General features: G+C 27.7%; 1 protein-coding gene across 2 annotated transcripts in view; it reads right to left on the bottom strand.

The window, feature by feature from the left end:
* Positions 1–23,788, bottom strand: part of LOC135961589 (putative polypeptide N-acetylgalactosaminyltransferase 9) — a 237,321-nt gene extending 213,533 nt beyond the window's left edge. For both annotated transcript variants that reach the window (XM_065513108.1, XM_065513109.1), the window contains exon 1: positions 23,678–23,788. The gene's annotated coding sequence lies outside the window, so the exon portion shown is untranslated. The remainder of the gene's footprint in view (positions 1–23,677) is intronic.
* Positions 23,789–24,060: the final 272 nt, after the last annotated feature.

The following is a 24,060-nucleotide window of genomic DNA, read 5'->3' as shown; positions in this document are numbered from 1 at the left end:
GTGCAGAAACGTCTAACAAAATTTATAATTTTACTTAAATTTTTTCTTCTAAATTTTAGTTAATCTTCGTGACACTTTGTTAACTGTTTTCCTTTTTATTTAAAACTGTTAGTCTCTGATCTCTGTATAGACATAGAAAACTTTATTTCAACTACTTTGTTTGTTGGTTAAACAAATAAATTATCTTTAATTTTGCCCCTAAATTAGAAAAAAAGAAAATACAGTTGTTTATCTTGGCAACGAGATCTAAATCATAACATTGACCTTTAGCATAAATTGCTGTTTAGTTTGTTTAATAACAGCTAGAAAACCAAACAAAAACTGAAAAACCCAAATTCGTGCCATCATTTAAATTTTACAAACAAAACTACTCTACTCCACTCTTCTCCCAATTACGTGGTTTACAGTGTCAAGGTTCGCTGACTTAATACTTTTTCTTGAAAAAGAAAAAGTATCTTTTTTTGAATTACCAAACACTCAAATTGTCTACAACAATAACAAAAGAAACCAAAAGCAGTTTCCCCAGAATAGTAATAAAGTTCAATTTACATACTGAACAAAAAAGAAAAAAAAATACCAAAAAAACGAACAAAAAGTTTTTAAATGAATCTGGCTGTTACTTGTATTCTTGTGGCAGTTACAATTTCATGTTGTATGCTGTTCAGACAGACACTTGACCACCATCAACCAACCAACCGGCCGGTCACTTTAACCCAACTTGGGAGACAGACAGACAAGACTTTGAAATGTTGAAAGAAAAACGAAAATGAACATAAATTAAACCGAAAACGTCGACATTGTAGAACAACAACAAAAAATAATGTAATTACGTTTATCTTTAAATGAGAATATTTAATCGAAATTTAAAGTTTAAATAAAACAAAAATCTAAAAGAAATTAAAATGAAAACTATAAATATTTTGGTTAGCAGCCTGTAAAAGGTCGCTGACCTATTGGCGGCTGAAGACCACATGCCTCTAGAATTATAAATGATTCCCATGACGAAAACAAAAGACTCTAAAACTATTTTTCAATTTCATTGTTTTAAGCAAAATCTGTAGGAAAAAAAAGTGTTAATATGGATTTTAATCGCTTATTTAATTGTGATAACAAATTATTTACATGCCATGATTTAATTAATTTGCCATGCTTGTGTTTAGCATTTAGTTAATAGTAAAATAATTTTTCTTGGAAGTTTCCAATTGATTTTTTAAGGTCTTAAAGTTAGCAAATTACAAAGAGGAACAATAAGTAGTCGTCTACTATAGACCCTATTAAACACTTGATTAGTAAACTTTCTATTAACTTAAAGTCGTATCGTAGTATTCTAATTCATTTACGATCTTATGAGGGGTTACGAATACGCCTTTTTTAACTTTCAATCATTTATGGGGAATTTGTAAATATGAGACCTCACAACTGGCCATGTAATTACATGAAAAATAGATACCGAACATACGAGAAGGGTCAAACAGCTCATAACCTTTTGAATTTTCCTCCTATTAACTAAATATCAACACTGCTACTGTCAACAGGAATCTGTCAGTTGAATCCTGTCAATATTTAAACAAGCTTTGTGTTTGACTGCCTCGTGACTTGAGGAGAAAATGGAAAAAACTGAATTTCCATCATTCTAACCAAGGCTAAGCTTGGGAACTCTGCACCATCAGTTTAAATGGTAAAAAGGTGGTTTACTGAATTTCGAAAGAAGATTATTAACTACTCAATTCTACGTATATCAAATAAAAAACTAAAATTTTAGAAAAATGAGCGAATTCACTTCATTGTGAATAAATTCGAAAACAATCCATAGATTTTTATGATCGATATCTCATTTTGTTTGCATTATATGTGGCTTTGCGATAAAGTAATAAACCTGAACAATTTCTGTCGTTTTCGATTTTTCATGATTTTTTTAAAACAAACAAATTTGCTATTTTCAGGTAAAAAATATCGTTTGCTTCAATTTGTTATTATAACTTGGAAACTACTGAGCCGATTGAAAAGCAATATATTTATGAAGATATGTACATATCATGGGGAAAATGTTTTTAAAATTCAATCATTCAAAAGAAGAACCTTAACTACTCAATTTTATGTATATCAAATAAAAAACTAAAATTTGGTGAAAATGAGCGAATTCACTTAATTGTAAATAAATTCGAAAACAATCCATAGATTTTTATGATCGATATCTCATTTTGTTTGTATTATATGTGGCTTTGCGATAAAGTAATAAATCTGAACAATTTCTGTCGTTTTCGATTTTTCATAATTTTTTTAAAACAAACAAATTTGCTATTTTCAGGTTAAAAATATCGTTTGCTTCAATTTGTTATTATAACTTGGAAACTACTGAGCCGATTGAAAAGCAATATATTTATGAAGATATGTACATATCATGGGGAAAATGTTTTTAAAATTCAATCAATCGAAAGAAGAACTTTAACTGCTCAATTCTACGTATATCAAATAAAAAAACAAAAATTTGGTGAAAATGAGCGAATTCACTTAATTGTAAATAAATTCGTAAATAATCCATAGATTTTTATGATCGATATTTCATTTTATTCCTATTACATGTGGCTTTGCGATAAATTATTAAGTCTAAGCAATTTTTTCCATTTTCGATTTTTCATGATTTTTTTAAAACAAAAAAATTTGCTATTTTCACGTAAAAAATATATTTTTTGCTTCAATTTGTTATTATAACTCCGAAACTACTGAGCCGATTAAATTGATATATATAAACGGATTAAAGGTTATGTAAATATACATTTTTCTTAGTTTATTTTAATAATATCGGACTAACCGTTTTTGAGTTATCATTAATTATGTGCAGAAACGTCTAACAAAATTTATATTTTACTTAATTTTTTTTTAAAATTTTAGTTAAAATTTGTGATAATTTTTAACTATTTTCCTTTTTATTTAAAACTGTTAGTCTCTGATCTCTGCAGACACATAGAAAACTTTATTTCAACTTCTTTTTTTTTGTTGGTTAAACAAATAAATTATCTTTAATTGGCAATGTAATTACACGGAAAGTAGATACCGAACATACGAGAAGGGTCAAAAAGTGAAATAGCAACACTATTACTCTCAACAGGCATCTGTCAGTTGAATCCTGTCAATATTTGAACAAGCTTTGTGTTTGACTGCCTCGTGACTTGAGGAGGAAATGGAAAAAAAGTGAATTTCCCTCACTCTAACTAAGGCTAAGTTTGGGAACTCTGCACCATCAATTTAAATGGTAAAAAGGTGGTTTACTGAATTTCGTTGTGGCCGTACAAGCACGGAAGATGCCGAACGTCTGGGATGGCCAAACAAATGAAGAAAATGGTGTTGGCCGATAGGAGATTGGAAGTAAGATAGATTGCGGAAGACACTAGCTCAATCTCACCAGGCTGAGAGTTTTAAAATTAAATAAGCACTTGGGTATAAGAAAGCTTTCCGCAAGATCAACCACAAACTCAATCGTGTGACAACTTCGGGTGAGTGTCGAATTTGGCCAAGAAAAACTTTACTTTTCAATAGGACAATGCAAGGGTTTCCATTTCAAAAATCCATGAATTAGGCTACGAATTGCTTCCTTTTCCGCCCTATTCTCCGGATTTAGCCTTGAGTGACTATTTCTTGTTTCCAAACCTGAATTGAATTGTGTCGGCGGAAAGAGATCTGACTCCCACAAAAAAATCTTCTCAAAAAAATACATATTTTGATGACTTCGACAAATTCTATTTTTTGCAAGGGATACAAAAATTGGAGATACGTTGGACAAAGTGTATAGAGCTCAAAGGAGACTATGTAGAAAAATAAAATTTTTTTATCCAAAATTCTGTGTTTCATTTAGATTAACCGGTTAATCTAAATAATATCATAGACTTGATCACTCCACTACTAATGAATATCTATCATTGAAATATTGAAAAGTGCAAGGCATCCCTAAGGCGATTCCATGTCCATGCAAAACTGTCGCCAATGCAGAAAATGAAAAGGTTACCAATAAAAGACTTAGTGTTAACCGCAGATAAAAACTGATCTATGTTTCCTATTTATTCCAAATCTTGGGTTTATTTTACCTGTAACTTTGTTATTTATTATTAACTTATAACAAATTTAAATATTCATCATGATAACTATTGCCAGTAATTGTTGCTAGTTTCAACATTTCCCGCCAAACAACCAAAAAAAAAAAGAAATCATCATTTTTTAGCCTTAAGGTCAAATTTATACAAATCACCAAAGCAAACAAAAGAAAGAAATAAATACATTTAAATTACAAAACTAACATGTTTTTAAGATTTGGCCCCCCTCTTAAACCAAAATGAACTGATAATTTTCACTTGCACTTTCGGTTTGAGAAAATAAGATTTAGTTGTTTCTTGTTTGAAAGAAAAAATGCAAAATATAATAATAAATAACAAGTAAGAAAGTAGTCAGTCAAGCTCGACCATTAATACCCTACACCGCAAATTATGAAGCGATCAAAAAGGTTTAGTCCGATATTACTAAAGTAAACTTTGAAAAGTTGAGATGTACATGACCTATAATCCGTTTATATATTGTTTCGGAGTTATATTAACAAATTAAAGCAAAAAAATATATTTTTTAGGTGAAAATAAAAAAATTTTTGGTTTTAAAAAAATCATGAAAAATCGAAAACGGCAGAAATTGTTCAGATTTATTGATCTATCGCAAAACCACATGTTATAGGAACAAAATGAGATATCAGTCATAAAAATCCGTGGATTCTTTTCGAATTTATTCACAATTAAGTGAATTCGCTCATTTTCACAAGAATTGTAGTTTTTTAATTGATATACGTAGAATTGATTAGTTAATAATCATCTTTCAATTAATGAATTTTGAAAACATTTTCCCCATGCTATGACATATTTTCATATATATATTGTGTTTAAATCGGCTCAGTAGTTTCCAAGTTATAATAACAAATTGAAGCAAAAAATAAATTTTTTATGTGAAAATACCTATTTTTTTGATTTAAAAAAATCATGAAAAATCGAAAAGTGCAAAAGTTGTTCTGATTTTTAGATTTATGGCAAAGCCACATGTAATAGAAACTAAATGAAATATCGACCATTAAAATCCATGAATTCTTTTCGAAATTATTCACAATTAAGTGAATTCGCTCATTTTCACAAAAATTTTAGTTTTTGGTTTGATATACATAAATTTGAGTAATTAATGTTCTTCTTTCGATTGACTGAATTTTGAAAACATTTTCCCCATGCTATGCACACAATTTCTTTTATATATTGCATTGCAATCAGCTGAGTAGTTTGGGAGTTATAGTAACAAATTGAAGCAAAAAATAAATTTTTTAGGTGAAAATAAAAAAATTTTTTGTTTTTAGAAAAATCATGAAAAATCGAAAACGGCAGAAATTGTTCAGATTTATTGATTTATCGCAAAACCACATGTAATAGGAACAAAATGAAATATCGCTCATTAAAATCCATGGATTCTTTTCGGATTCATTCACAATTAAGTGAATTCGCTCATTTTTACAAAATTTTAGTTTTTTGTTTGATATACATAAAATTGAATAGTTAATGTTCTTCTTTCGATTGATTAAATTTTGATTACATTTTCCCCATGCCATTTTTGATTTAAAAAAAATCATGAAAAATCGAAAACGTCAAAAATTATACTGATTTATTCCATTATCGCAAAGCCACATGTAATATGAACAAAACAAGATATCGATCATAAAAATCAATTGATTCTTTTCGAATTCATTCACAATTAAGTGAATTCGCTCATTTTCACAAAATTTAAGTTTTTTGTTTGATATACATAAAATTGAGTAGTTATTGTTCTTCTTTCGATTGATCGAGTATTGAAAACGTTTTTCCCATGATATATGCAAATTTTCATGTATATATTGCATTTCAATCCGCTCAGTAGTTTCGAAGTTATAATAACAAATTGAAGCAAAAAATATATTCTTTACGTGAAAATAGCAATTTTTTTGTTTTAAAAAAGTCAGGAAAAATCGAAAACGGCAGAAATTGTTCAGATTTATTGTTTTATCTCAAATCCACATATATTAGGAACAAAATGAGATATAGATCGAAAAAATCGATTGATTCTTTTCAAATTTATTCATAATTAAGTGAATTCGCTCATTTTCACAAAATTTTAGTTTTTTGTTTGATATACATAAAATTGAGTAGTTAGTGTTCTTCTTTCGATTGATTGAATTTTGAAAACATTTTCCCCGTGCTATGAACATGTTTTCATATATATATTGTGTTTCAATCGGCTCAATAGTTTCGGAGTTATAATAACAAATTGAAGCAAAAAATATATTTTTTAGATGGAAATATCAAATTTTTTTGTTTAAAAAAATCAAGAAAAATTTAATAAAGCAGATATTGTTGAGATTTAATACTTTATCACAAAGCCACGTATAATAGCAAGAAAATGAGTTATCGACCATAAAAATCCATAGACTCTTTTCGAATTTATTCACATTTAAGTGAATTCGCTCATTCTCACAAAGTCTTTTAAATTGACTCAACAAGTGATTCTGATTTCATATGTAAAGCTGGGTGTTAGACTAATATTGGGCGTTACTAACATCAGCACAAACCCATAATACCCTTCCCACTAAGGTGGCGTAGGGTATAAAAACTGACAACAAACACGATAACTTAGCTAGAGACAAGAAAAAGATGATTAATAAAATTTGTTTTTTTTTTTCGAATTAAGAAAAAACTAAAAATGCAAAAATTTGTTGGTATAATGTTTATAAATAAATTTATTTAAAAATAAATAAATAAAAAAAACTAGTCTTAAAGCACGTTTTTTGTTGTTGATTTCTTGTTTAGTTGGTAGCCGAGTATTCAATTCAATTGGTATGTCAGTGTCATCATATTTTTTGGTGTTTTGAAACATTTAAATTTATTTATTTATCTTGCTTTTTTTTTTGGTTTATTTAAAGAGGGATTTGTTAATATTAAATAATAATAGAAAATATAAACAACAAAATATTAAATAAATATTAGATTGCTTAATTTTCTAACTTGAATTATACATACGTGTTGAGTCTATTTAGGTGATTATTTATTTGAATTTAATAATCTAAAACAAATGCTTTTGTTTGATTGAAAAGTTCATAGATTTAATTTTTAATTATTTGTTTAAACTTTTCTCTAATTTAAATACAAGGTTAGGCCTTTATGATAGATGTGGTATTAACGGTTTTTCCATTTTTATAACTTCTGGAGAATAAACTTAATGAAAAACTCTACTAAATAAACAGTTAATGTCATCAATTTGCCTATTTGTTAACGATTATTAATAGCCAATTAAAAGTTTAATTGATTTTTTGTTTGTTTCATTTTGTAAACAATTTACAGTATTTTTTATGTGGAAATAAAAGCTTAAATTAACTGCTGTAGTTATAATAAAAATCTCTAAATTTCTCTAGCCAACAGTTTTGTTTAACATTCAAATTGCGTTGACCGTTTAAAATGTAGTGGTAAAGGGTATCCCAAAATTTCAGTAGTTTTTATATGTGAAAATAGAAATTTTTTTGCTTTAAAAAAATCATGAAAAATCGAAAACGGTAGAAATTGTTCAGATTTATTACTTAATCTCAAAGCCACATATAATAACAACAAAATGAGATATCGATCACAAAAATCGATGAATTCTTTTCTTATTTATTCACAATTAAGTGAATTCGCTCATTTTCTCAAAATGTCAGTTTTTTGTTTGATATACATAAAATTGAGTAGTTAATGTTCTTATTTCGATTGATTGAATTTTGAAAACATTTTCGCCATGCCATGGAAAAATTTTTATACATATATTTCATATCAATCCGTTCAGTAGTTTCGGAATTATAATAACAAATTGAAGCAAAATATAAATTTTTTACGTGAAAATAGCTATTTTTTTGTTTTTAGAAAAATCATTAAAAATCGAAAACGGAAGAAATTGTTCAGATTTATTGCTTTATCGCAAAGCGACATGTAATAGGAAGAAAATGAGATATCCATCATAAAAATCGATTAATTCTTTTCAGATTTATTCACAATTACGTGAATTCGCTCATTTTCACAAAATTTTAGTTTTTTGTTTGATATGCATAAAATTCAATAGTTAATGTTCTTCTTTTGAATGACTGAAAAACGTTTTCCCCATTCTATGCGCAAAATTTTATACATGTATTGCGTTTCAATTGGCTCAGTAGTTTCGGAATTATAATAACAAATTGAAGAAAAAAATATATTTTTTATGTGAAAATAGCTATTTTTTTGGTTTTAAAAAAATCATGTAAAATCGAAAGCACCAGAAATTGTTCAGGTTTATTGCTTTATCCCAAAGCCACATGAAATACGAACGAAATGAGGTATCGAATATAAAAGGGGAACCTTAACTACACAATTTTGTGTATATCAAACAAAAAACTAAAATTTTGTGAAAATGAGCGAATTCACTTAATTGTGAATAAATTCTAAAACATTCAATTGATTTTTATGATTGATACATCATTTTATTGCTGTTATATGTGGCTTTGCGATAAAGCATTAAATCTGAACAATTTCTAACCATTTCAATTTTTCCTGATTTTTTTAAAACAAAAAAATTAGCTATTTTCACGTAAAAAATATATTTTTTGCTTTAATTTGTTATAATAACTCCGAAACTACTGGGCCAATTGAAACCAAAGATATATGTGAAAATTTATACACAGCATGCGAAAAACGTTTTTAAAATTCAATCAATCGAGAGAAGAACATTAAATACTAAGTTTTATGTAAATAAAACAAAAAACAAAAATTTTGTGAAAATGAGCGAATTCACTTAATTGTGAATAAATTCGAAAATTATCCATCAATTTGTATGGCCGATATCTCATGTCGTTCGTATTACATGTGGCTATGGGATAAAGCAATAAATCTGTACAATTTCTGTCGGTTTCGATTTTTCATGATTTTTTTAAAGGAAAAACATTAATATTTTCATGTAAAAAATATTTTATTTGCTTAAATTTGTTATTATAACTCCGAAACTACTGGGCCGATTGAACCCAAATATATATGTGAAAATTTGTAGATTGTAAGGAGAAAATGATTTCAAAATTCAATCAATCGAAAGAAGAACATTAACTCCTCAATTTTTTGAATATCAAACAAAAAACTAAAATTTTGTGAAAACGAGCGAATTTACTTAATTGTGAATGAATTCGAAAATAATCCATCGATTTTTATGACCGATATCTCATTTTGTTCCTTTTTCATGTGGCTTTGTGATAAAATAATAAATTTGTAAAATTTCTGCCTTTTTCTATTTTTCCTGATTTTTTTAAAACAAAAAAAATTAGCTATTTTCACGTAAAAAATATATTTTTTGCTTCAATTTTTTGTTATAACTCCGAAAATACTGAGCCAATTGAATCCAAATATATATGTGAAAATTTGTAGATAGCATGAGGAAAATGATTTGAAAATTCAATCAATCGAAAGAAGAACATTAACTACTAAAATTTATGTATATCAAACAAAAAACTAGAATTTTGTGGAAATGAGCGAATTCACTTAATTTTTTTTTTCAAATGGGCGAATTTACTTAAATTCTAAAATAATCTATCGATTTTCATGATTGATATCTCATTTTGTTTCTATTACATGTGGCTTTGTAATAAATCTGAACATTTTCTTACGTTTTCGATTTTTAATGATTTTTTTAAAACAAAAAAAATTTTCGTGAAAATAAAAAAATATATTTTTTGTTTTAATTTGTTATTATAACTTAGAAACTACTGAGCCGATTGAAACACAATATATATGTGAAATTTTGTACATAGAATGAGGAAAAGGATTTCAAAATTCAATCTATGGAAATAAGAACATTAGCTACTTAATTTTATGTATATCAAACAAAAAACTAAAATTTTATGAAAATGAGCGAATTCACTTAATTGTGAATAAATTCGAAAGGAATCCATCGATTTTTATGATCGATATCTCAATTTGTTGCCATTACATGTGGCTTTGCGGTAAAGCAATAAACCTGACAATGTTCTGCCGTTTTCGATTTTTCATGATTTTTTTAAAACAAAAAAATTAGCTATTTTCACATATAAAAATATATTTTTTGCTTCAATTTGTTATTATAACTCCGAAACTACTGAGCCGATTGAAAAGCAATTATAAGTGGAGTAAATCTTATGTAAATTAAAATTTTTCCAAGTTTATTGTAATAATATCGGACTAACCATTTTTGAGTTATCATTAATTATGTGCAGAAACCTCTAAAAAAATTCACAAAACATTTTTTAAAAAAAACCTCATCATAGAATTTAAAATTTGGACCATATTTGTACTTAGTTAGCCATGATGTATCAAATCTTTATAGTGACTATTGGAGCCTTTTCTTGCTGTTGACCTATATAATATTTCTAATTAAGCCAGCATTTAAAAATCCGCCTCAGATATTGAGCTGTAGGTTAGATTGTTAATTTTGAAATTTAGTTTTTTACTTTCTATATTTTTATGCGGCATCCTTCCCAATTGCATATTCTCTGCTCGTCTTGTTTGTCATTTTAAATAACACCTTGTTCGTGTAAATGATATTTGCAAATGCAAAAAAATAATAATAAAAAAAACCATATTAAATTTATTTTGAAAGTAAATACACTCATAACTACCTAAATGTTTGTTTCTTTTTAGTCTTTTTATTATTTAAAAAATAAAACAAACTACTCTTAGCGTTTTTTTATAGCCAGGACTGAGTCATCTGAAATTGAGCGCAAAAAAAATATGTAGTTTATTTTATAAATTGATTTAAATGAAAGATAGAACACACCATATCATTTAACAAAAAAAGAGTCTAAAAGAATTCGCTGTCTGGCAGAAGTTGGTTTATTTTTATTTATTTTGTTTTGCCTGTTCAAAATTTATAAATGTATAAATTTTAATTACAAGTCTATAATAATGTATTTAAGACGATACAAATCAATTTTCTCAGTGGGTAACTTTTCTAGAATACACAGGCAAGGCTTATTTGACAAACTGATTAACTCCTCTTCCTATTTTTTTTTATATTCATAGGAAATTTTCTAATATTATCTTATAACACTTTAAATAACAAGTAAGAAAGTATGGTCGGTCAAGCCCGACCATATAATACCCTACACTAAGTAAAAGAGCAAAAACATTTTTCTTTTAAAATTTCAATAATTTATATTTTTGAGTGATTTTCGGAAGTGGGCCTTATATGGGGGCTGTGACCAATTATGGACCGATCACCATGAAATTAGGTGGTGTGATTTGTGTCTATATGAAAGTTTACTATGTTGACTTTTGTGAGTATACCAACATTTTTAAGCGATGTATGTACGTTAAAGTGATTTTCGGAAGCGGGTCTATATGGGAGCTATGACTAATTATGGACCGATCGTAACAAAATTTGGTGACATGAATTTTGTATATATAAAACTTATTTGCAACGAAATTTGTGTATATACATAGATAAATTAAACATTAATGACCAATAAAGTTCAATTTCGGAAGGACATTTGTATGGGGGCTAGGTGAAATAATGGACCGATTTCAGACAGTTTCAATAGGCTTGGTCGAAAAAGTAATATGTACCAAATTGGATCGAAATATCTTCAAAATTGCGACCTGTACTCTGCGCACAAGGTTTACATGGACAGCCAGCCAGCCAGCCAGCCGGCCAGCCAACCAGACGGACGGACGGACGGACATCGTTTAATCGACTCAGAAAGTGATTCTAAGTCGATCGGGATACTTTAAGGTGGGTGTTAGACTAATATTTTTGGGCGTTACAAATATCTGCACAAACGCATAATACCCTCCCCACTATTTTACTACTTTATCTTGCTTTTTGTTTTAGGGAGTTAACCGATTTGGCAATTATCACATTACATTTTTAATAATAATACTTTTTTCGCCTGATACTTTTTTAAATAAAATAAAAAATCATTTAGGCTTTTAAGGAATATTATTTATGATTATATAAAAGATTCATTAAATGGTTTTGCATCATTTACATATTGGTGGTGGTGGCTACATATATTAAGAAGTTTGGCGGAAATTCAAAAATTAAAGAACGCAATTTTGGAAAAAATACGTATATCATCGGAGAGGTAACCCAGAACTCTATATAATCCCATCATTACATTTTTCCACACTGTCTTCATGTATCCACTAAAGTTAGTCAAAAGTGGGAGAAATAAATTAAAAAAAATATTTATTCAGTTTGTTTCATTAAACACATTTCGGTCACTGTTTGATGAAGTTTAAAAGCTTATATCTCGGTATTGAAAGAAGATATGAAATAAATTTAAACTTTTTGAATCTTGGCCTCTTGTCTGTAGCTGCCAATAATAAACGAAGATCTCTAAAACCAGAATAGAGTTAAGCAATAAACCGTGTGAATAAATGAAGAGCATGCGCGGATCCAGGGGAGTGAAAAAAGGAAATTTGCCCCAGCAAGTTTTAATATAAATACAAATTATACTTTAAAATAAATTTGTTTAAATATTTTTTTAGGTAAAGAAAATTTAAATTTTTTAAAAAATTTTTTTTTTCAAATTTTTTTTAAATGTTATTTTTTGAAAAAGAATTTTTGATAAAAAAAAGAAATTCAGATTAAAAATATTTTTCCCGACAAGTTGGAAAAAAATAAAAAAAAATTTAAAATTTTCAAAACAATTTTGAAAAAAAAAAATTTAAGTTTGGTATGGTGAAGGTTATATAAGATTCGTCACAGCCGAAATTTTTTTTTAAATTTTTTAGTGAAAAAAATTTACGACAAAAAAAATTTTTGACAAAAAAATCGGGTTAAAAAATATAGGTCCAACTTACTACTACAGCCTTATATGCATCGTTGCAATGGACTTTAAAATATCTATCATTAGATATCCATATTGTCTATATTAATGACTTAGTAATCCTGATATAGATCAACAAGTAAGAGAGTTATATTCGGCTGTGCCGAATCTTAGATACCCTTCACCTAATTTACTTAAAAATAATTTTTAGGTAAACAAAATTTAAATTTTATTTTTACGAAATTGTTTTTTAATTTTTTTTTTTCAAAAGTTTTTTCCAAATTTTTTTTAAATTTTTTATTAATTTTTTTTTAAATTTTTTATTAATTTTTTTTTAAATTTTTTATTAATTTTTTTTTTAAAAATAATTTATGACAAAAACAATTTTTTCGATAAAAAAAAATTCAGGTTAAAAAATAGTTTTCCCGATTTTGACCCATTGTAGGTCCAACTTACTATAGCTTTATATACATCGTTGCAATGGACTTTAAAATATCTATCATTAGATATCCATACTGTCTATGTTAATGACTTAGTAATCCAAATATTGATAAAAAATAGGCCAAAAATCGAGGTTTTCACGGTTTTTTCCTTATATCCGATTTTAAATAGCAACCGAGCCGGAAGAATACCCGACGTATTGATGTATGAATCATGGATGTAAGTTATTTAGGGGCTACGGAAAGTTGATTTCAACATACAGACGGATAGACGGATATGGCTATATCGACTTCGCTATATATAACAATCCAGAATATATATACTTTGTGGGGTCGCAAATGAAAACAGTAGAAATTACAAACGAAAATGGTGAAGGGTATACAAATTAATATGTAGTAGTTTAATAAACAAATTGCAGTTTTTTAAAAAAAAATCCAATTATCTAAAGCAATAATAATTCTCCCAATTATTTAAAGCAGCGAAGACCACCAACTAAAACTAAACTTCCTTGAGTTATTTAATACACAAACAATTCTAAAAATTTTAGTTACTCCTGAACGAAGTTCTAATTACAAATTCCATAGTATAGTTTTGTGCAACTATTTCCTAAAACACTTTATTAAATTATTCAATTCACAAACCTTCAACACATTCTGGCAATTCTAGTAGTTCTAGCAACAATTGTTGCAGATTTCCTCTTATTCCGTCAATCTATCAAACACAACAACAAAAACCCGTACACGACTTCTACCAATTAAACGAAGCGAATAGAAAAATTTGCAAATTTTAATTTGCGATTTGTGACTTAGCATTCATAGATGCTTTCAATTAAACACTTTTAGTTTATCACCAACACATTACTTAAGACTTTTCACTAAATTTTAATTAATTTTGAACACTTTTTATACAATTTTAAGCGATTGAAATAACCCGATAACATTTTGGCGGCCGATTACTTAAACCTTTGTTAATAAGACTAAAAAGTGGAGATGAAAAGGAGTGCAATAATAACTCATTGTAGTACAGGGTTGGAAATGTTAGTGCAATTGAAATTTCTTTGGGTACAATTTGAAGGTGTAAATTACGATGGTACATTTATTTGGTATCATTTGGTTGAATTTAAATAGGTACATATTATACATATTGATTTCTTGACAATTGGACAGTTCTTTAATAATATTGTATTACTTCAAATAAAGTACTACTTAAATTGTCACAATACTTTAACAATAGATTAATAAATTTCAAAATCTATATTAAAGCAAACATTTAAAAAACTATTTTATTTCATGAAAAATTACATTTCAATATGCAAATTTTATTATTAAGGGAACTGAATTAAGTTTTTGATAAAAAAAATAGTTTGGTTTCAAAAATTATATCGAGGATTTATATTCAAATAGTGCTATACGACATTTTCTCGAAAATGAGTTTTTTATAGCAACATATTCCCTGACTAATTTGTCATCATTAAAACTCATTTTTATTTTTGTTCAAATAGTGCTATCTGCTTATTTCACTGTTAGAATCGAAAAAAATTCAACTTGTAAAAACTGCTATCTAACATATAAGCGCGAATATCAGGAATTAATAAAAACTTAACATATGTAGGATTTAGACGTCGATTTTAAATAAGATTGTAAAATAAACTTCAGTTATTATTCTTAGAGTTAACGAAAATACAGTTTTTTCGCTCTCCTGTAAAATGTTGATTTTGCTTATAGCTCTATTTGAATATAAACCCTCGATATGTATATATTTTGGTTTTAAAGAGCATATTTTTTTAAATTATAAGAAAAAACTTCAGACGAAATATTCCCCAAAACTAATATAAAATAAGTCCGCAACATTTTATACAGAGCGCAAAAACATCGTTATTTTATTTTTTGGGAAAAAACCATTACCGAATACAATTTACTATCCCAGAATCTTTTATATGTATCTTTCAATTGCAGATTTCCCACTCGTCTTCTAATCGTATATGAGGCAACATATAAACCATTCGTTTGAATTCGAGTATATTGATATTATTTAAGGTATTTATAGACGGCAATACTGAGTATTAATAATTGTCAAACATTTAAGTATCATAACACAATTTCATCGTCTAAACAAGCTTTGTATTAGATTTTCAAAAAATACGAATGATTTTTTTGATTTACGGTCGGTTTTCAAAATTTGTTTAAAACAATTCAAAAAGTTTTTATTTTCCTATGTATCGGGTATGTATTTTTAAATACAAATAAGGCAAACAAAAATGTCAAGAAAATATAAAAGAAAAATAAAGTTTTCAGAAATATGTATATCAATCAACAAAGAAATAAAATATTTGTAATACTATCGTGTAAACAATAAACGTTTTGTTTCGAAACGATTTTTTGAAATACCGAATGATTTCAAAATATTTTAAATTTGAAAAGTGTTAATACTCAGTATTGCCGTCTATAAATACCTTTACTAGCAATGCTAATATGTAATACACAAATTAGAGCGAAATTTTAATTGAAAAAAGATTATAATTATAAAATAATAGTGTCTAAATTGTATTAATTAGACAGGGCAACAAAATCGAAAAAATTGTAGAGGCTATTTAAATCACTACGCAATTTTGATGTATTGTGGTTGCAGTAGTACAAATATTGTCCAAATTTTAAATTCTGTAAAGAGAAGTTTTTTTTAAAATTGTGAATTTTTTAGACGTTTCTCCACATAATTTATAATAAATCAAAATGAGTAAGTCCGATATTATTAAAATAAACGTGGAAAAGTTTAGATTTATATAATCTTTAATCCGTTTATATATTGCATTTTAATCGTCTCAGTAGTTTCTGAGTTATATAAACAAATTAAAGCAAAAAATATATTTTTTACGTGAAAATAGCAAATTTTTGTGTTTTAAAAAACTCATGAAAAATCGAAAACGGCAGAACTTGTTCAGGTTTATTACTTTATCAGAAATCCACATATAATAAATAGTAACAAAATGAGATATCGATTATAAAAATCGATTGATTCCTTTCGATTTTATTCACAATTAAGTGAATTGGCTCATTTTCACAAAATTTAACTTTTTTTGTTTGACATACATAAAATGAAATGAAATGAATAGTTAATGTTCTTCTTTCGATTGATTGAATTTTGAAAACATTTTCCCCATGCTATGTGCAAATTTTCACGTATATACTGCGTTTCAATCGACTCAATAGTTTCTGAGTTATAATAACAAATTGAAAAAAAATATATTTTTTACGTGAACATAGCAAATTTTTGTGTTTTAAACAAATCATGAAAAATCGAAAACAGCAGAAATTGTTCAGATTTATTGCTTTATCGCAAAGTCACATGTAAAAGGAACAAAATGAGATATGGACCATAAAAATCGATGGATTAGTTTTGAATTTATTCACAATTAAGTGAATTCACTCATTTTCAGAAAATTGTATTTGCTTACAAGCGTGTACTTTGAGTGTAAATTTTACATGTTTTTTGTTATTGTAACAAAAACAAAACACATGTAAAATATACACTCAAAGTACACGCTTTTAAATTTTACTTATATAGATTGTACCTTTTTTTGTAACAATTTGTAGTCTCGTACAGTTCAAATTTAATTTATCTAGCTTTTGTCTTTTGTTATTTCCATCCCTGAACTGATTAGAACAAATTCGAAGTGAATTCATACAAGTTGGAGCAAGTGGTGAGGCGAATTTAGGTAAATTGGCGCGAATTCATTCATTCATTTTTTTATATAGAGTTTGACATTCTCATTAGTGATAGTATTGTTCGGAATGTCAAATTAATGACTTCGCGACAATTTTTCTGAATTCGCCACTTGCTCCACCTTGTATAAATTCGCTGTGAACAAGTTAAAGAAATAGTGTTACCAATTTTCAGTACATACTTTTTTATATTGCTGGGGAAATTTTGTGCAAGTCCTTACATGAAAACACAGCCGATTACAATTGAAACTGTAGTCGACAAACCGACAAACCACAACAAGATATAAGGCGATGAATTATAATCACTACAAATCAAAAACATGAGAAAATTTTAGAATCACTAGAGTGATCAACCAAACATAAACTATTTTTTTGTTTTGCATACAAAATATATGTAAATTGATTGTCGACCGTGGTTGTGGTTTTAACTTTTTTTTAAAAGATCGAAAAATAAAATCCTTTAAGCTTTGTAATAATGCATACATATTTATTAGAGTATTAAGACCCGTTTCACATGAAGCAAGTTGTAGATGTCAGAGGTAAGGTCGGGTTAAGGAGAAGAAAATTTTTAAAATTTGAGTTAAGACTTGTTTGAACTCGGCAAGTTTTTTTGTTGTTACGCATAAGTCATGCACAACTAAATTGCCTAATGTGAAACGGGGCTTACAATTCCAAAAAATAAATTTATGGAAAACCTGGTTTTAAAATTAGGCGAAGCTAAAATTAATAAAAAATAATAAGTTTTTCTTTGTATGCTTATTTTAAAATTACTCCAAGGATGAGATTTGCCCGTTTTTGTAAAAAGTACTAACAAATACTAAACAGGTATTAAACAGAACAACATTTCCTTAAAACATTGGCATTTCACAATCGATTGTCAGTCAAATGTCGCTAACATTTAAAAATTCAGAAAAAAATAAAACAAATTTAAAACAAAACAAGTAAGAAAGTATGATCGGTCAAGCCCGACCATGTAATACCCTAAACTAAGTAAAAGAGCAAAAACATTTTTCTTTTAAAATTTCAATAATTTTTATTTTTGAGTGATTTTCGGAAATGGGCCTTATATGGGGGCTATGACCAATTATGAACCGATCACCATGAAATTAAGTCGTGTGATTTATGTCTATAAGTTAAGTATGTTGAATTTTGTGTGTGTACCAACATTTTTAAGCGATTTATGCACGTTAAAGTGATTTTCGGAAGCGGGTCTATATGGGAGCTATGACTAATTATGGACCGATCGTAACAAAATTTGGTGACATGAATTTTGTGTATATAAAACTTATTTGAAGCGGAATTTGTGGAGAAACATATATAAATTAAACATTTATGACCGATAAAGTCCAATTTCGGGAGGACATTCGTATGGGGGCTAATATATAATATAATAATATGTACCAAATTTCATCGAAATATCTTCAAAATTGCGACCTGTACTCTGCGCACAAGGTTTACATGGACAGCCAGCCAGCCGACCAGACGGACGGACGGACATCGTTTAATCGACTCAGAAAGTGATTCTAAGTCGATCGGTATATTTCTAATATTTTTGGGCGTTACAAACATCTGCACAAACGCAATATACCCTCCCCACTATGATGGTGTGGGTATAATTACTAAAAATATCAATATACTATACATCATATTTTTTTTGAGAAACTTGATTTTACAAAAGCAATATTAAGAATGCAGTAAAATAGTAATTTAATAAGCAAATTCACACACTTTCAATGGATCAAATATATGTATTTTAATTTTCTAATCAGTTCCCATATTTTATTTTCCCCAGCTCCATTAAATATTACTAAACATTGGTAGTCCTCTTTCTTGCACTTGTTTTCTATTCTAGCAAGATGTATAACATCCAACTTCATCACCACTTTTTAGTCTTATTATCAAAAGTTTAAGTAATCGGCCGCCAAAATGTTATCGGGTTATTTCAATCGGTTAAAATTGCATAAAATGTATTCAAAATTAATTAAAATTTAGTGAAATGTCTTAACTAATGTTTTGGTGATAAACTAAAAGTGTTTAATTGAAAGCATCTATGAATGCTAAGTCACAAATCGCAAATTAAAATTTGCAAATTTTTCGATTCGCTTCGTTTAATTGGTAGAAGTCGTGTACGGGTTTTTGTTGTCGTGTTTGATAAATTGACGGAATAAGAGAAAATCTGCAACAATTGTTGCTATAACTACTAGAATTGCCAGAATGTGTTGAAGGTTTGTGAATTGAATAATTTAATAAATTGTATTAGGAAATACTTAGTTGCACAATACTATACTATGGAATTTAAATTAGAACTTCGTTCAGGAGTAACTAAAATTTTTAGAATTGTTTGTGTATTAAATAACTCAAGGAAGTTTAGTTTTAGTTGGTCTTCGCTGCTTTAAATAATTGGGAGAATTATTATTGCTGTAATTGGATTTTTTTAGAAAAACTGCAATTTGTTTATTAAAGAACTACATATTAATTTTTATATCCTTCAACATTTCCGTTTGTAATTTCTACATTTTTCATTTGCGACCCCACAAAGTATATATATTCTGGATCATTATAGATAGCGAAGTCGATATAGCCATGTCCGTCTCTCCGTCTGTATGTTGAAATCAACTTTTCGTAACCCACAATTAACTTACAAACATGATTGATACATCAATATATTGGTAATTCTTCCGGATCGGTTGCTATTTAAAATACAGAAAATCGGCCCACAAATGGTTGAGATATAAGGAAAAAACCGGGAAACCTCGATTGTTGGCCTATTTTTGATCTATATCTGGATTACTAAGTCATTAATATAGACAATATGGATAACTAATGATTGATATTTCAAAGTCCATTGCAAGGATGTATATAAGGCTATAATAAGTTGGACCTGGGTCAAAATCGGGAAATATATTTTTTAACCCGAATTTTTTTTTATCGAAAAAATTTTTTTGTCATAAATTCTTTTTCCAAAATATTTTTTTTAAATCCAAAAAAAATTTAAAAAAAATTGGAAAAATTTTTTCATCCAAAAATTTTTTTTGTAATAAATTCTTTTTCCAAATTTTTTTTTTAATTAAATAAAAATTGGAAAAATCCTTTTAAAAACATTTAAAGACAATTTGGAAAAAAAATTAAAAAAATGTTACAATAAAAACTCAAAAACTCTCCATGTTAGAGTGCTTTTTCAGAATCTATGGTGATAGTAAAAAAGCGATCTCAACTCCACATTTATCAGTCTATTTTTCCACCTAAAAATTAAAGTACGGATGAAACTGTTAAAAAAAAGTTTTAATTAGCAGTCTAAAATAAAACTCATTTGAGGAGTTTTATTTTTCCCGTCATAGAATAAAACTCATTACGTTTCTGTTCTTCTTTTTTTTCAGTATCTTTCTTTATTGAGTCTATCTGATATAATGTCTGTAGTAATTTACTTGTTTAAGAAAAAAAACAACAATTTAATAGGAATCAAAACAATAACAAATTAAAATTCCACTTTTTTTATTTTAATGACTATTTTTTTTAATTGCAATGCAAGGGGCTTTACAAAATGTAATGATCTGACAAGCGGAAAGCATTAGGTGTCAATTTACATAATATTAGTTTTATTTTCTGACGGGAAAAATTAAACTCTAGAAATGAGTTTTATTTTATGACGGGAAAAATAAAACTCTTCAAATGTGTTTTATTTTATGACGGGAAAAATAAAACTCCTCAAATGAGTTTTATTTTATGTCGGCCAAAAAAGTTTGAAGACCATGAATTGAAGTAATTACTCTTACTTTTGAAAGACGATTTTACATGTCCGAAATGCTGCTTGAACGTTATAAACTAAGATCATTTTTGCGATGAAAAATGATCCATTACGATAGCCCGAAGCGTAAGAGATCGTAACTGAAACCCGGCCAACCAGGTGAAACGACACCAAAGCCAAATATCCATAAATATATATCGAGCCCTTAGCGCCAAATTATCGTAAGCGACAAAACACAAATTTTACAGGAGAAGTTTTTTTCGATTATTTTGAAATTTTTTCCATAGAATTAAAAATTTTATGATGCAATATATTATAATTTCGTTCAAGCTATTTGTCTATTTTACAAAAATATTTATAACTTTTGACAATTTAAAATTAATGGAATACTTTATTGAAAAATATGACAAAAAATATTTTTTATTTAATTTTTGCATAGATACAAATTTTTCGAATTGAAATAAAATATTTATTTATGAATAGTTTTTAATGAAATTTAACAGTTATGTAAACTTTTCTATTTAAAATGAAAAAATAAAAACGAATTTTGAAATTTATTATCAGCAATCCCGCAATTCCCAAAAAAGTGTTGAAAAATCCCAAAAATGGAAATTTTTAGTTTTTTGGCTATAATATCCATACCAGGGTCGGAGTTATCGGAATCCTTTACAAAATAATTAAAAGCATATTGGGCCATCTAAAATCGGTTATTTTATTTTGATATCGAATATGTGATTTGAGAATTTTTGCCCTAAAGTTTAATTTTACATAAAAAATAGGTGTTTTTTGAATGGACCTGGTCCCCTCGGTAACAAAATTTTTTTTAAACAGTTCTTTTCTTATTTGACACATACATATGTTGTTAGTTCAATGAAGGAAAACTGGAGAAAATCGGAAAATATTTGGATACGCTGTTATCAAAAACCTGGAGTGTAATTTTTTTGAAATCGGAACACAAACGAAGAAATAGGATCATTTTAAAAATGTAATATAACCGAGGTGTCCTACTTTGAGGACCCTTGGTCGCGGCCGTGGTGGGCCCATGAAGTCCACGTTCAGAACTTAAACTCAGGAACACTTCTTCTTTGCGCATGTGAAATTTCATTCAAACCAATCTAACCATTTAGAAGTTACAGATTTATTTCCCTCTTTTTTTCCAATACCACTATGTGTCGTAAACATTGACTTACGATAAAATCTTACCCCCTATAATTTTGAAGTTATTAACAATTTTGATATTCTGAGAACGCTAAAACATCAGTCGGTCCATAAAATTTTAATTTTTACAATAAAAAAAAATTTTGGAAAATGTCGCTTACGATAATTTGGCGCTAAGGGCTCGATATATCAAACTTTTACGAAGTTGTCTCACATTATGAATCATAACTTTTTTTCTCCAAAACCGATTTAGCTAATTTTCAATACCAATTAGCTTAGGACATTGATACAAATTTCTGTGTGAATCTTAATAGTTTAAGTTAAGTATTTTGGATGTGATCGAGTTTTACTTAGACATTTTCTTGAGTATTTTTTGGAAAATTTTAAAAAATCACAACTAAAGTGTGGCTCTCTAATAACCCTGATGATTCACAACTATGTTTATATATGTAATATTCCTAATTTAAACGCACATTAATAAACAAAAGAACATTAATTTATTCTTTAAGGCCTCAAGGCTTCTTAACAACTTTAAAGAGGGTCTATTCAAAATCTTAAATACTTTTGTAGCGGTCAACTATTAAGAGTGAATAAGTACGTAAGATGTTAATTTAGACATTTTACTTAAACACAAGAATAATAATTATGTTTATACCCAAGCGACCAAACAATAGAAATTCGCTTTTCGTGCTCACAAAACTTATAAGTCAGTTAACAAGACATCTTATGAACAGTTCAGTCCTCGATTGCTTGTAAATAAACCTTCCTCCGAAAACACTCCAATAGATTACTTCTGGTGGGTAAAATAACTACTTTCTAAAGTGCAGTGGAAAATAAAAGTTTAAAGTAATTACTCCATAGGTTACTTAGAGACACTAAAGGGACAATTGATTTCTCCTTAGGTTACATGGGATGTCTGTATAATTAAGCAAAAAGAAAATAAACTGTATGAAAATTATATCAACACAGTTTGTCAAAAACAAGTTTCTACGACAAAACGTTTAAAGTAGCTACACTATAGATTACTTAGTGACACTTAAGTGGCAAAACACTAGACTACCAGGGATGTATAATGTAGCCAATTGACTTATTTCTGCACTACAAAGAGCACATACTTGTCGAATGACCCAAAATATATAAATTTGAGTCAGCCAAGTGATCAGACATTAGTGAGGGATACATTAACTACTTGCTTAAGTGCTAAGCTCTGATCAGCTGGGTAGCTATTATTAGCTAAAGTGTGTGTGTTTGTGAGTAAAAGATTAAGACAGTGACTGAGTAAATGAATAAACGAATGCATGAATGAAATGACTGAGTACTTATTATTAACCATTCACTGTGATCAATGTCCGCCTTTTTAAATTAATGTTTACAAATTAATCGATTATAAAATAGTTAATATGTTTTTCTTAGGAAATTATGGCATCTTTAACGATTAAGTATTGTACCCATGATTCTCCTCAAACTATGAGAAGAAGCAGGGCGTTTCAATAGTTGTCGGAAGTATAAAGATTTTATTTATTATAAAACTAAAGAAAAATCAATTAAATTATGTTTTCGAGTGTAATTATTAAAGTAATTTGCTTAATTTATACAATTAGGCTCATTAAATTATCAAATAAATCATTAATTACTCAAGCAAATATTGGCTAATAATATTAAATTTGTTTTTTTATTTGTATTGAGAAAAAATGCGTGAAATTATTGAATAACATTTAAAAATTTCCATTTAGATTTTTTTTTGAAATTAAAACATGAATAATTTATGAAACTTACCTTTAAATTATTCCATAAATTTTGGCGAATAATGAAAATTCTGTTAACCACAGTTGCTTAAAAACTCCATTAAGGGTTAAACCTTAAATTTTAATTAACAATTGCACAACACTAAAAAGAGAGATAAAGAAAATTCAAAGAAATTTAATTAGTATTTAGTTTAAATAGCTTTTTTTAACATAATGAAATTTAAGTTTTTAAGATAATTTTTGAACAAATACCTAAAAATTTACCAAATGATACCTGGAAAACTGTTTTAAAACCAAGTAAAATTATTATATTCTGATATATCGAATCATAGTTACTCAATTTGTAGATGTATTCTCAAACCAGGCAGTGGGCAGCCCCACAAATTTACTCATCTCTGGCCTACTAAATTTGTT

Source organism: Calliphora vicina, chromosome 5 (genome assembly GCF_958450345.1).
Source record: "Calliphora vicina chromosome 5, idCalVici1.1, whole genome shotgun sequence".
Lineage (NCBI taxonomy): Eukaryota > Metazoa > Arthropoda > Insecta > Diptera > Calliphoridae > Calliphora > Calliphora vicina.
Note: the sequence above shows the minus strand (reverse complement) of the source record. Positions and strands in the feature narration are given on the sequence as shown.